General features: G+C 36.7%; 1 pseudogene; it reads left to right on the top strand.

Annotated features, from left to right (window-relative positions):
* The first annotated feature begins 11,774 nt into the window (after window positions 1-11,774).
* Window positions 11,775-12,563, top strand: LOC131394579 (chloride intracellular channel protein 4-like; annotated as a pseudogene).
* Window positions 12,564-12,976: the final 413 nt, after the last annotated feature.

Raw genomic sequence — 12,976 nt, 5'->3', positions numbered from 1 at the left:
AAGAAAACTTTATCTCAGAGTTGAGATAAAGTGCTAGGAGATTTAGACCTCTAGAATGGCAGACAGTTCATAGAAAATGTGTAAAAAAAAAAAAAAACTGAATTCATTGGACTTCTATCTTAGTCTCTTAGGAACAGAGAATCAGTAGGAAAATTTTATTTTGTATCCACATAAGAGTCCCAAATGGGAATCATGTGCTTAGAAGTTGAAGTAAGAGAAAAACGTGCTAATGAGCAGATATAGGGACTTGTAAATATCTCCTCATTTTTTAGTCTCTCAGAGTGTGTAAACTTGGGATGGGTACAACATTTTCTTTCTGTTGCTGCTGTTGTTTTAGGCCCTAAATCTTGTCCAGGGACCAATGCTTCACTTAGTTTTGCTCTCTTCTCTGAGGACAGAACTTTAGTCTCCATTATCTACCTTCTAATAAGAATATTCAGACTTCTGCAAAGAGACATTTCTCTCATAGATCCCATCAAGATGAGTCCAATATACCCTTAGACCCTGAATAAAAGGTTCAGACAGATTGTGGGCTGAGAATATTTACCTGTGGTCACCTGAGGTAATCCTTAATGTTCTTCATTTCAAATCTGTGCTTCAAACAAAATGATATGAACATACTTCTGTGTGCTTAGTGCTAATACATCATGCTTTTTACGTATTTCCAACTTCTTTTTTACATCTTCATTGTTTCTAAATGTTTCTTTTGGACTTTTATGATTAGATGGATTTCTGAAAGTTGCATCACCTCTGGCCATTATTGGAAGGCATCCTTATTAATTATTTGACTAAAGGTCACCTTTATGGTCCATAAACATGTTTCAATCCATATATCTTTATCCAAGATATAACTTAGGTACTTCCTTCTCCACAATTTTATTTTATTGCAATAACATTGGCTTATAGAATTACATAAATTCAGGTGTACGTCATTATATTTTGATTTCTGTGTAGATTACATCATGTTCACCACCCAAAGACTAACTACAATCCATCACCTTACACATGTACCTAATAACCCCTTCCATCCTCCTCCCTCCCACCTTCCCCTCTGGTAACCACCAATCCATTCTCTGTCTCTATGTGTTTCTTGTTGTTTTTATCTTCTATCCATGAGTGAGATCATATGGTATTTGACTTGCTTTCTCTGCATTATTTCACTAAGCACAATACCCTCAAGGTCCATCCATCTTGTCACAAATAGCCAGATTTCATCCTTTTTTTATGGCTAACATTCCATTGTGTATTTCGTTGATAGCAAACCATGTCTTCTTTATCCATTCATCCCTTGATGGGCACCTAGGTTGCTTCCAAGGCTTGGCTACTGTGAATAATGTTTCAATGAACATAAGGGTGCATATACCTTTATACATTCGTGTTTTGATGATGTTTGGATAAATTCCCAGCAGTGCAATAGCTGCATTCTATGGTAGTTCTATTCTCAATTTTTTGAAGAATCTCCATGCTGTTTTCCATAGTGACTGCAACAGTTTGCATTCCCACCAGCACTGTATGAGCATTCCCTTTTCTCCACATGCTCTCCAACGCTTATTTCTTACCTTGTTAATTGTAGCCATTTTGACGGCTGTGAGGTGACAGTTCATTGTAGTTTTGATTTGCATTTCTGTAATAATTAGTGATGTTGAACATATTTTCATATGCCTGTAGGCCATATGTATATGTTCTTTGGAAAAATGTTTTTTCAGATCTTTTGCCCATTTTTTAATTGAGATATTAGTTTTTCTGTTGCTAAGATGTATAAATTCTTTATATAGTTTGGATATTAACTCCTTACCAGATATATGGCATGCAAATATCTTCTCCCAGTTATTAGATTGTCTTTTCATTTTGTTGATGGTTTCCTTTGCTGTGCAGAAGCTTTTTAGTTTGATGTTTAGTTTAGTTTTTTTGTGTGTGTGAAGAAGACCAGCCCTGAGCTAACATCTGATGCCAATCCTCCTCTTTTTTTTCTGAGGAAGACTGGCCCTGAGCTAACATCTTTGCCCATCTTCCTCTACTTTATATGGGACACCACCACAGCATGGCTCAACAAGCAGTGCGCTGGTGTGTGCCCGGGATCCGAACCGGCAAACCCCAGGCCACCACAGTGGAGAGCGCGCACTTAACTGCTTGCACCACTGGGCCGGACCCAGATGTAGTCCCATTTTTAATTTTTGCTGATGTTTCCCTTGCCCAATCAGACCTGGTACTTGAAAATATCTTGCTAAGACTGATGTCAAAGAGCGTACTGCCCATGTTTTCTTCTAGACTTTTCATGGTTTCAGGTCTTACGTTCAAGTCTTTAATCCATTTTGAGTTAATTGTTGTGTATGGTGTAAGATAATGGTCTAGTTTCATTCTTTTGCATGTGGCTGCCCCATTTTCCTAGCACCATTTATTGAAGAGACTTTCCTTTCTCCACTGTATGTTCCTGGCTCCCTTCTCGAAAATTATCTGTCCATAGATGTAGCAGTTTATTTCCGGGCTCTCAATTGTTCCATTGATCTATGTGTCTGTTTTTGTGCCTACCATGCTGTTTTGATTACTATAGGTTTGTAATATATTTTGAAGTCAGGGATTTTGATACCTCCAGCTTTGTTCTTTTTTCACAAGATTGCTTTAGCTATTTGGAGTTTTTGTTGTTCCATATAAATTTTGGGATTCTTCATTCAACTTATGTGAAAAATGTCATTAACACTTTGATAGGGATTGCATAGAATCTGTAAATTGCTTTAGAAAGCATGGACATCTTAACTATGTTAATTCTTCCAGTCCGAGAGCATGGAATATCTTTCATTTCTTTGTGTCTTCTTCAATTTCTTTCCACAAGGTTTTATAATTTTCAGTGTACAGATCTTTCACCTCTTTGGTAAAGTTTATTCCTAGGTATTTTGTTCTTTTTGTTGCTATTGTAAGTGGGATTGTATTCTTAAGTTCTCTTTCTGCTACTTTGTTGTTAGTGTATAGAAACACAACTGATTTTTGTATGTTGATTTTGTATCCTCCACATTTACCATATTCATGTATTATTTCTAAAAGATTTTTGGTCAATTCTTTAGGGTTTTCTATACATAATATCATGTCATCTGCAAATAGTGATGGTTTCACTTCTTCCTTTCCAATTTGGATCCTTTTTATTTCTTTTTCTTACCAGATTGCTCTGGCTAGGACTTCCAATACTATGTTAAATAAGAGTGGTGAATGTGGGCATCCTTGTCTGGTTCTTGTTCTTAGAGGGATAGCTTTCAGTTTTGTTCTGGTGAGAATGATATTACCTGTGAGTTTGTCATATATGTCCTTTATTATGTTGAGGTACTTTCTTTCTATACTCATTTTATTCAAAAATTTTTTAAAATCATAAGTGGATGCTGTATCTTGTCAAAAGCTTTCTTTGTATCTATTGAGAAGATCATGTGATATTTATTCCTCATTTTGTTAGTGTGCTGTATCACATTGTTTTGAAGATGCTGAACCATTCCTGCATCCCTGGAGTAAATCCCACTTGATCATGGTGTATCATCTTTTTAATGTATTGTTGTATTAGATTTGCTAGTATTTTGTTGAGGATTTTTGCATCAATGTTCATCAGTGATATTGGTCTGTAATTTTCTTTTTTTCTGTTGTCTTTGTCTGGTTTTGGTATCAGGGTAATGTTGGCTTTGTAGAATGAGTTAGGGACCTTCCCCTCCTCTTCAACTTTTTGGAAGAGTTTGAGAAGGATAGGTACTAAGTCTTCTTTGAATGTTTGGTAGAATTCACCAGAGAAGCTGTCTGGTCCTGGATTTTTTTGGGGTGGAGGCTTTTGATTACTGTTTCAATCTCCTTACTGGTGATTGGTTTATTCAAATTGTCTATTTCTTCTTGATTCAGTTTTGGAACATTGTATGATTCTAAGAATTTATTCATTTCTTCTAGATTATCCAATTTGTTGGCATATAGCTTTTTATAGTGTTATAATCCCTTGTATTTCTGAGGTGTCCATTGTAATTTCTCCTGTTTCATTTCTGATGTTATTGATTTGAGCCTTCTCTCTTTTATTCTTTGTGAGTCTAACTAAAGGTTTGTCAATTTTGTTTATCTTTTCAAAGAACCCGCTCTTGGTTTCATTGATTTTTTTTCATTATTTTTTAGTCTCTATTTCATTTTTCTGCTCTGATTTTTATTATCTCCTTCCTTCTACTTATGTGGGGCTTTGTTTGTTCTTCATTTTACAGTTCTTTTAGGTTCACTGTTAGATTGCTTATGTGAGATTTTGCTTGCTTGTTGAGGTAGGCCTGTGTTGCTATAAACTTCCCTATTAGAGCCACTTTTGCTATCCCATAAATTCCGGCATGTCGTATTTTCATTTTCTTTTGTCTCCAGGAATTTTTTTATTCCTCATTTGATTTATTCATTGACTCAATCATTATTCAGTAGCATTTTGTTTAATCTCCACATATTTGTGGCTTTACCAATTTTCTTCTTGTAATTGATATCTAGTTTCATACCACTGTGTTCAGAAAAGATGCTTGGTGTTATTTCAATCTTAATTTTATGAAGATTTGTTTTAGGGCCTAATATGTGATCAATCTTGGAGAATGTTCCATGTGCATTGTAAAAGAAAGTGTATTTTTCAGTTTTTGGATGGAATATTCTGTATATATCTACTAAGTCCATCTGTTCTAATGTGTCATTTAAGGCCAATGTTTTCTTATATGATCATCTGTATGGATGATCTACCCATTGGTGTAAACGGAGTGTTAAAGTCCTCTACTATCATTGTGTTGCTGCCTATTTCTCCTTTTACATCTGTTAATAATTGCTTTATATATTTAGGTTCTCCTACGTTGGCTGCATAGATATTTACAAGTGTTATATCCTCTTGTTGGATTGTTCCCTTGATCGTTATGTAGTGCCCTTCTTTGTCTCCTGTTACAGTTTTTGTTTTAAAGTCTATTTTATCTGATATGAGTATTGCTACCCCAGCTTTCTTTTCATTGCCATTTGCATGGAATATCTTTTCCCTCCTTTCACTTTCAGTTTGTGAGTGTCTTTAGGTCTGAAGTGTGTCTCTTGTATGCAGCATATATATGGGTCTTGTTTTTTTATCCATTCAGCCACCCTATGCCTTTTGATTGGACCATTTAGTTCATTGACATTTAAAGTAGGTATTGATAAGAATGTACTTATTGCCATTTTGTTACTTTTTTCTGAGTGTTCAGTAGTTCTTCTCTCTTCCTTTCTTCTTCTCTTGCTCTCTTCCCTGTGGTTTAATGGCTTTCTTTAGTTTTATGTTTGGGTTCCTTTATCTTAATTTTTTTGTGTGTTTATTATAGATTTCTGGTTTGTAATTACCCTGAGGTTCATATATAATAACCTTCATATATAACAATCTATATTAAGTTGATGCTCTCTTAAGTTTAACCTGTGGCTAAAAGCTCTATTCTTTTACTCCTCTCCTCACATACTTTTGTTTTTGATATCATATCTAACCTCTTTTTTATGCATGTGTATCCATTACCCTCTTATCATGGAAACAGATAATTTTAGTAGTTTTGTCTTTTGACCTTCATATTAGCTTCATAGATGGTTGATCTGCTACCTTTACTGTACATTTGCCTTTATCAGTGATTTTATTTATTTATTTTATTTTTTTATTCCTGTTTACAGTCTTTTCTTTCCTACTTCAATAAGTCCCTTTAGCATTTCTTATAAAGCCCGTTTCTTGGTGATAAACTTCTTTAGTTTTTGCTTGTGTTGGAAACTCTCTCCTTCCATTCTGAATGATAACCTTGCTAGGTAGAGCATTCTTGGCTGTACATTTTTCTCCTTTCGGTACTTTAAATATATCATGCCACTCCCTTCTAGCTTGTAAAGTTTCTTCTGAGAACTCAGCTGAAAGCATTATGAGGTTTCCTTTGTATGTAACTTGTTGCCTTTCTCTTGCAGCTTTTAGGATTCTCTCTTTATCTTTAATTCTTGACATTTTAATTATAACATGTCATGGTGTGGACCTCTTTGTGTTTATCTTGTTTGGTGCTCTCTGTGCTTCCTGTATCTGGATATCTGTTTCCTTGCTTAGCTTAGGAAAGCTTTCAGCTATTATTTCCTCAAATAGATTCTTGGCCCCTTTGTCTCTCTATTCTCCTCTGGGACACCTATAATACAGATATTTGTGAACATGATGTTGTCCCAGAGTTCTCTTAGACTGTCATTCTTTTTTAGGGGGTGGGGGAGATTGGCCCTGTGTTAACATCTGTTGCCAATATTTTTCTTTTTCCTTTTTCTCCCCAAAGCCCCAGTACATAGTTATATATCATGGTTGTAGAGTTGTAGCTCTTCTATGTGGGATGCTGTCTCAGCATGGCTTGATGAGTAGTGAGTAGGTCCACACCCAGGATCTGAACAGGTGAACCCCAGGCTGCCAAAATGGAACATGTGATCTCAACTGTTACACCACCAGGCTGGGCCTGTCATTCCTTCTAATTCTTTTCTTCATTTATCTGTTTAGCTTGAGTAATTTCCTTTAGTCTTTCGTCCAGCTCGCTGACCCATTCTTCTGATCATCTACTTTCTATTGAGTCCCTCTAGTGAACTTTTCATTTCCAGTATTGTAGTCTTCATTCCTGATTGGTTCTTTTTTACATTTTTCAACTCTTTTTTGAAGTTCTCACTGAGTTTATACATTCTTCTCCCAAGATCAGTGAGCATCCTTATGACTCTTTGCACTCTTTGTCAGGTATATTATTTATCTCTGTTTCATGTAGCTCTTTTTCTAAGGATTTGTCCTGTTCCCTCATTTGGAACGTATTCCTTTGTCTCCTCATTTTGCCTCTTTCTCTGTGCTTATTTCTATATATTAAGTAGGTCAGCTACATTTCCCTGTCTTGGAGAGGCAGCCTATGTAACAGATGCCTTATGAGGCCCAACAGTGGGCTTCCCTCTTGTGACTGGTTCCAAATGTTCCAGGAGTGTCCCCTGTGTGGGCTACATGTGTCCTTCTGTTGTGGCAGGGTTGCTCTTGCTTCTGGTGCATGGGGAGGCTAGGCTGTTCCCCTGGCCAGCTGGTTGTAATGCTCAGCCATATATGGTTATGGTCCCTTCAGTCACTGTATTGCATGTGGGGAGACCCAGCACAGTTGGCTGCAGGGTATAATAGCACATTCATTTTGCAGTTTTTCTGTTAAGTAAGTAGGCCCACAGTGTTGCTGGTTGCTGGGCTCAGGGTCTTACAATTGTTATAGGCTCAGGCCTACAAGGCTGCTATCAGCTCTCTCAGGAGAGCAGCTCACAGGGGCCACCCCCAGGCATGGGAGCACCCAATTGTTTCATACTTTGGAAGGTGAGGCTGATCCCCTATGTGGTTGTTTGAGAAGCACAAGTCTGTTGCAACTGACAAGCCACACTACCCACAGGCCCACACACCCTGTCAACACAGTCCAGCACTGTCACACACCCTGACAGACTGAAGTGCACCCAGTTGCCCCAATTCAGAGGCCCCACACACTCTACCAATGCAGGTCTGCCCTTCGCACGTGCCATGCCCCACAGAGGTGGACCCACTCACCCCACTGTGTGGGTCCAGGCACACCATCTATGTGGGCCCACAAGTTGCCTCAGGGCTTGCTTTTGGGTGGGGCCATTCCTTAAGGTGTGCTGGCTTCCATGGCTTAGCTGGATTAAATTGGTGCTCTAGTGGGTGGGACAGACCCCTGTGCTAACAGGCTAGGGGAAGAACTCCAATGGTGTCTGCCAGTGTCTATATCAGCACACCTGTACTAGGTAACAAAATGGCTTCCACAAATGCCTCAGTCACTTGGGGGGTGGTCTCAGCCTGGGGAGGTCTCACATCTTACTGAGATGCACCCAGAGCCTATCAAGTGAGTCTCTTTTTACCAAAGGACTGTACACCTTTTCTTCTGGTGATTTTAGGTTGCTTTTGAGAAGGGAAAATTTGTTCATGGACACTTTAAGAGCAGGATTTTTTTTCCCTTATGTCTGATAGCTTTTCTAGGGGTATTCCCTGTTGTTGTTAATAGCAAGCAAAGCCTGATATTATGACTATCATCTCAATTGTGCCGAGTTCTAAAGCTGCTTACTGTGGTACAACTCCCCCACTCATATCCCTCACTCCTCCATGAAAGGCTTTGTATTTATGCTCCCAGCCATGAAGTACCATGGCTAGAAGGGGGATATTTGTCTGTCTGGAAAGGTATTTCTTCCTCTTCCACCTCAGTCAGCACCATCTCTTGTTGTGGGGCTTCTTTTTATACAGTTTTCAGTTCTCTCAGGGGTCATTATTCCAAGAGTAGTTGTAAATTTGTTGTGTATGTGGGAGGAGGTGAGTTCAGAGTCTGTCTACGCCTTCATCTTGACACTGGATCCATTTCTTCCTCCACGACTTCAAAAGCCCTTGTATTATGTTATTTTATTTCTAAGTACTGACAATTCAATCTTCAATCAGTGACTCATGTTGATGTCATTGAGATTATCATTTTATGTCTCTATATTTTAGTTTTACATTTTGTTTCATATGACTGTTTTGAAACCACTATCCTTAACATAATCTTATTCTTGTTGACAATCTTTCTTTAGCAAGTTTTTAATTTCTTTTAAACATTGCTTCCTATATTATGTAGACTTACATATTCATACAATTTTATATAAGTGCAGGAATAGCATCCTATGAACATCATAGATGCTCTTTATGTTTTAGTGCAGTCTTTTTTATACTTTCTGTCACTTTTTTCTTAATAATTCCTCATGAACATGCCTCCATTCAACTAGTTTAATGCCAATTCATTATTTCAGTGGCTACATAATATTTCTTGGTGAGGCTATGACATTTATACACTTGATGATCTTTCATATTCTCAGCATTAAATTACCATTATATTAATGCTACAAAAATATTTTAAGATTGTAAACTTCAAACAATAGTTCCAACCACAGGTGATTTTGTTGTCCAAGGCACATTTACCAATGTCTGGAGACACTTTTGACTGTCACACTGGACAGGTGTGGGTGGAGTCTAGGGATGCTCTAAACATCCTACAGTGCACAGGACAGACTTTACTACAAAGTATAATCTGGCCCAGTGTGTCCAAATTGTTGAGATTGAGAATCTCTGAGTTAAAGAATTTCATTATTTGTAATATCTATAGGTGTCTTCAGGTTGTTTCCCCAGCCTTGTAACTCTTTGTGTTTCTGCCATCAAAATTAGAGAATACATTTTGCTACATGTTTAAAAGTTTCAAACCCAATCAATGTGACAGCTCTTTAAGTGTTTTCCCAGAATAATGGTTGTGAGAGACATTTTTGTTGTTTTCTTAAACTATTACTGGGTTTAAACAAAGATTCATATACTTGATCACCATTTTGATTTGCCTACTATTATTATGTGTCCATATACCATTTGCGTGTTTTTATACAATTATCAGCATCTCAAGTAATTTTTACAAATTATTGTCCCTCAATTAACTTTTGAAGTATACTTTTGGTCATAAAATGTTTAAATTTTATCAAAAATGTCTCTCTTCCTACTTTGGAGTTTTTTGATTTATTTAAGAAAGTTTTTGCCTACCTGTAGATTTTATATGTAGTTTTCTACATATTCATCAAAAAGCTATGGTTGCTGTTACACTGACATTGTAATCCCTCTGAAATCTTGTAAGATGTCTGAGGGCAGGGATTGATTTCATTTTCTTCCAGATAGCCATTTATGCTAGCTTTTATATAATAATCCAATCTTTCTTACAAAATTGAAATACTATTTTGCTGTATTGTAAATGTCCACATATTCTGAAAGCTAATTCCTAATTTATTTCACAAATAATACCTGAACATCTGCTACATGCTATAGTGCTCTATGTACACTTTAAATTATATTTTCTTAGGTCAACTGCTCTGCTAATTTAATTATTAATCCATGCTGATTTTGTTCAATTACTGTTATTGTATATCATGTTTCAGTTAGTTTTTATTTGTTTCTTTTTTCTTTTCTTTCAGTTAGTTTTTGATGTTCCATTTAATTTTGCTTAATAGAGTTGTCTGAAACCACTCTATTTAACTGGTTTTATTTTCTCTGCCATTTTTTTATTTTGTAACTTCTAATTTTCTTGAACTTATTTCTATATAAGTGCCATATATTCAAATAAATATGTAAAAATACAAAGCAGGTAAAATTCTTTCTCTTTCAGATCATGCATTATAGCAACAAAGACAGAGTATAATAAAATAAATGTGTGTATGTCATAATGTACTCAGGCATAATCACATGAAAAAAGTGATTCAGTGTAAAGTAATAGAATTGTCCTGCTGTCTGTTGGATGTATAGAACTTAGTCTGGGGAGGTCTTTGCATGTTGGGTGAAGTCCAGAATGAGGACTAAAGTGTACCCATTGGATTTGTCAAAAAAGAAATGAAAACCCAAAGCCCAAGAATTACAAAAAAAAATTTTTTTTTTATAAGAAAAGGGAAATAGGGGTTTGCCTCATTCACTATCAAACCACATAAAAACCAATTGTCCAAATAAGTAAGTAACAGGCACAGGACAAACAAGTCTTCTACTCCTTGACATTAAAAATAACTGACTTTTGCTGTACGCTAAAAAGTTCATTTTGTGAAATGTTGGCTTATTCTTTTTAATCATTTTTTTTTCTTGGAGGGTTTAATCTGTAAGATGTCTGACACCATAAAGGTAACACTTCTTTGGATTTTGTAGAAATTTATTTTTGTTCTTTTATTATTTTGCTGGGTATCAAGGGGATGTAATCAGGATTGGAATGCTCCCATAACCAAGGAACACTTTTCTTTCTCACAGTCTCTCAGGGGCCATCTGAACTAACTAGATCTTTTTTCTCCTCATCTATTTTATTCCTCTATTTCTATATCTCTGTTTATTGAAAAGATTTGCTTATGTTTCTTTAAATATGGTGTGTAAAATGGACATACTGATATGGAGCTACAAGTTTAGTTTTTCATGGAAGGGTCACAATTTTAAAATTCTGGTACCATTTCTACACTCTTTAGAGAAAAGATAATTGATTTGGAATATTTCCACTCATAGTCTAATCAGTGTAGGTGGGGTTGAGAAGGGCGTGGTAATAACACAGCTCTGGAGGCCATGGTGTTTATATGTATATGTGTGTGTGGGTGGTCCCTGTGGAGTGACAGTCCTCAGAGCAGGGGTACCCCGGGCTATATATTCCAACGTGACTCATAATACAGAGGCCAGAATTCAATAAATAGGAGTTACTAAATATAGGCTTTGTTATAATTCATAGGTTGCTTTTGAAACAAGATTAATAAAGTACAGTAGATACATAGTGTGGATAAGAGACTGTCTTGAGTTCTTAGCAGTAGCAGAGAGGCCACTTTATTCCTTGACATTTTCTGACACTGTGTCTCATCACTCTACCTCTTGTTTATTCACCTTACAACATAGGCTTTCTTTTTTTGACTTGAACGTTTGAAGCAAGCAGCATCCTCAGGGCCTTTGCACTGACCATTCCAGATGACCAAACAGAATCATCACAAATATTAACAACTTTTTTACTAACAGGAAGGAACTATGCTAAACTTTTTACATTTATTGACTAAATCTGTCAACCACATTAGGAGAATGGTTATTGCTACTTCCACTATTTGCATGAGGATATAAACATTTAGAATTGGGTTGCACTTGGGGCCTGAGGTGGTGCTGAGGAGCAGAGACTGAAAAAGCTTGATGCTGGCACTGTCCATTGAGGTGCAGCTTGGTGGGAGACTACAACTAAAGCAGCCCAGAGCAGAAGAGGCCATCACCACTGCCTTCTGTGGAGCCCAGCAAAGCTAGCCATGGCATTGTTGATACCACTGAATGGGGTGAAGAAGACGGCCAAAGAATGCATCACTGACCTCTTTGTCAAGGCTGACAGTGATGATGAAAGCATAGAAAACTGCCCCCTTTCCCAGAGGATCTTCATGATTCTTTGGCTCCAAGCAGTTGTGTTTAGTGTCACAACTGTTGGGCTGAAAAGAAAGCTTGCAGACCTGCTCAACATGTCTCTTGGGACCCACTCACCATTTATAACTTTCAACAAAGTAAAAATAGATGTAAATAAGATTGAATAATTTCTTGAATAAGTCTTATGCTTTCCTAGGTGCTCAAAACTTTCACCAAAATATCCAGAATCAAATACTGTTAGAATGGACATCTTTCCCAAATTCTCTGTGTATATCACTTCTAGGCCAGAGGTTGATGAAGCATCAGAGAGGCATCTCTTGAAAACACTGCAGAAACTAGATGAATATCTGAATTCTCCCAAACCCGGTGAAACCAGTACGGAGGACATTATAATTTTCTACACATACGTTTCTTTGTGACATTGAAATAACATTAGCTGATTGCAAACTGCTGACCAACTACACATTGTCAAGATGTGGATAAAAACAATCTCAACTTTGATATTCCAAAAAGAGTGACTGGAATCTGGAGATACTTAACTAGTGATTATATTAGGGATGAGTTCACCAATACCTGTCCCAATGATAAAGAGGTTGAAATAGCATATAGTGATGCAGCCAAAAGACTTACCAAGTAGATAGAAGTTATGAAAGAGAGGTCTTCACATCTTCCTCTGACTAAGAATATGCTTTTCCAAACAGACTGCTCTTTTTCCTATAAAGTAGAAATTTTATTTTGCATAAAAATGTAGTTATTCAAGGTTAGAAAAAAGATAAAGTATAGTAGCTATCTTTAAACATACGCTTCTAAGAAGTATTATTTTAAAATTATTTTACTCTGCCTACTTCTCCTACCCCATATCCCCCTCTCCTCTAATTTGGAGACACTCTATCACAAACCTTTCACTTTAGGAGTAGTTTGCCATCTTTCTGGATCCCTTACCATTATGTCCATTTACTATATAGAGATGGAAGAACTTTTGTGGTGCAATGTTTCACTATGAAAATAATAATCATTACCTCATTAGTCGGCCACAAACTGGTGCATAGT

This window comes from Diceros bicornis, chromosome 30 (genome assembly GCF_020826845.1).
Source record: "Diceros bicornis minor isolate mBicDic1 chromosome 30, mDicBic1.mat.cur, whole genome shotgun sequence".
NCBI classification, from domain to species: Eukaryota; Metazoa; Chordata; class Mammalia; order Perissodactyla; family Rhinocerotidae; genus Diceros; species Diceros bicornis.
This window is presented reverse-complemented; position numbering and strand designations above follow the sequence as displayed.